The sequence below is a fragment of the Eurypyga helias genome, unplaced genomic scaffold (assembly GCF_000690775.1).
Source record: "Eurypyga helias isolate BGI_N326 unplaced genomic scaffold, ASM69077v1 scaffold11952, whole genome shotgun sequence".
NCBI lineage: Eukaryota > Metazoa > Chordata > Aves > Eurypygiformes > Eurypygidae > Eurypyga > Eurypyga helias.
Genome location: NW_010236752.1, coordinates 30,649 through 33,349, shown reverse-complemented (window position 1 = coordinate 33,349; position 2,701 = coordinate 30,649).

Below are 2,701 nucleotides of genomic sequence, written 5' to 3'. Positions count from 1 at the left end.
TATATGATTAGGTTTGCTCATCATGCTAATGAAATATAAAGAAATTGCATCAAAACGCATCATTTTATATATGCAAAAATTAAGGACATAGGAAATAAATCCAGCATGGTGTGTTTCAAGCAATGGAGAAAAAATAGAAGGATTACCAGTGAAGTCGAGGCTTTCAAAAGCTGTCTGAGGTGGTGATAAGGTGATTACTTTTTTTTTTTTTTTTGGCGTGGTTTTTAATTTTTCGGGTTAATTTAACTTCCTTACGCTAATTTACCTCACTAGAAGCAATAATGTATTAAGCAGTGGGAGACTGCTTAGTAGAAAATACAACCTAAGGGTGTCATCTACTAGCTTTTTGGGCAGAAGGTGAACCTGCGCTGCTCTACCTTCCTTCTCTGTCCCTTAGGATTAAGGAGTTTGTGCTGCTTCTCACTTGTGCTTCACTTGGAGGAATTTCCAAGCTTTGTTTTTAACCTAATGTGTATTTACAGGGAAAGGGAGGTGACAGACACTGTTAAGAAAGTAAAAAAGAACTTCAACAGACATCCCTGTCAGAGCTTGCACAGCAGCAATTCTCTGCCTTGCTCCTACAAATCCATGGAGTGCATCCTTCTTCTGGCATGTGGCATGCTCGTGTATTGCCAATGGGATGCCCAGTCTTTACCAATTTTTTTTTTCTGTTGTAATATGCCATGATAATGTCATTCAGGATAAGATATGGCAAATGCGCCAACAGGCTTTATCAGCTTATACCTCTTCGCAAAACCTGGAGCTACAGTGGAGGGGGACAGCAGAGAGATAGCAAAGTCATATGTCCCCCTCTTAAAGAAATATGTTTAACAAGATTATGTACTATTTGCATTCCAGATTTGCAATTAACACCCCATGAACTCACAATGAAATCACCCAAGTGCCAAATAATGTGTTAGATATATGTTATTAGACATTTGTAGATTAAACATACTGTTAGATATGTGGTACCACAGCTATAGTAATACATTTTATAGAAATCCATGTAATCTGAATAGTAGGAGATCTCATTGAAATATGGTTCTCTTATTAAACCCGTGAAGTATCTATGTTTGTGTAGGAATGCAAATTACTAAGTGTAAAGATTAGCAAATTGTGGATTGTGGAAGTCTTACTGTACATAGAAGAAAATTTTCCTTCAAAGCACATATAAAGGTTTGATTCTGCAACTTTATTCTCAACCCTATAATTTTACACTAGCTGGCATAATTTAGCAAGCTAGAAGTCTAAATATATGTGTCTGACATGCCTCTCAAAAGAAATAAGAAGACGAATGCACATGGTGAAACAGAAGTAGTATGTGTAAAATATCTGTGCTTTTCTGCACATAGGTTACATTTAAGTGAGGGAAAGGAAAGAAAAATCCTTCAACTGCCGTTTATCTGTGGTGCTTGTAGTCTGGAGTTCTCTGAATATATTTCTTTTTAACTTCAAGGACTTTCAGTCTGTAAAGAAACTGGCAGTGCCATTCCTTCTCTACCAAATGTGATAATTTCTGAATCCAGACAGACTCTTACTTGCATTAATGTGCTCAGTGGTCTGGTGGAAATCAGTAAAATGATGAGGCGCAGTGAAGGGGGAAGGCGGGCCTTCCACATTTATTTATTCTGGATAAATGGTGCCCATTAATCTATCAGGAAAATATGGAATTAGCAGGGAAGAAACCGCAGTTGCAAATTTGGCAGTTGCTAGCATGCACAGATGGTCTTTCAGTGTTTTAAGATTTTCCAGTCTTTTGATACTGATACCAACATTGAAAAGTAGGCCTTGTATTGCTAATGTTTATCTAGAATAGCCATAGAAAAATAACACTGTGTATTTTGGATTGGTCAATCTCCTCTCACTGTATTTGCATAAAGTTTTTTCATTTTAAAGGTAAACCTTTTATGCGCTGCCTTTGGTTATTTTAAGAAACATAATTGGAGTGTGGTTTCCTCAAATAAGGACAGCCACTATACCCAGACAAAGGCATTAGGAAGAAGGAGACTCTTACCGTGTGAATTATATTGAACATAGCTTGCAGATTCGAAGCCTGAACTGCTCTCCTTCTGTTACAGACAGTATGCTTCTTTGTGGTGGTCTCAAAACCAGGATTTTAAGTCCCTCCTCAATAGAGTGTGGCTTATTCTGCTGACAAGCCCTGATTTCCAGTCACTGTAGCTTCACTGAAGCTGGGACACTGACCCTGTCAGTGTCTCCATTCCATGTTTCAGGGCATGAAGTCAAGAGGGAAGGATAATGTCATCTCCTTAATTTGCTTTGGGAATGTTTGATTGAGTCTTTACAGACCTGTTGGAGTATTTCACAGAGGAAATCACAAAGTAATTCTTGCCAACTTTACTTTGAGTTTATTCTCAGCTGACCCAGAAGACACAGTAGCTTAATGACTAAACGTGCCTTCTGCGGTGCTGTAGTTGTGTAACACAATCCGTGTGTGCGCAGGAAAAGGAATCTTTGACTACAAACAGCCCAAGGTACTTTGCATCAAAAATCAATAAAAGCTGTTGAGGAAACAGTAAATAAATAAAACATCGCAGCACACCACAGATCTTAATCTGGTGAAAAAAGATCTGAGATGCAAAAGGAAGATGAAAGTTTTTGATGTGAGACAGAAACACCGTATGTTGCTATGTCTAGTGTGTCCAGGTGTATTGGTCCCATTTATATAAATCTGTATGAA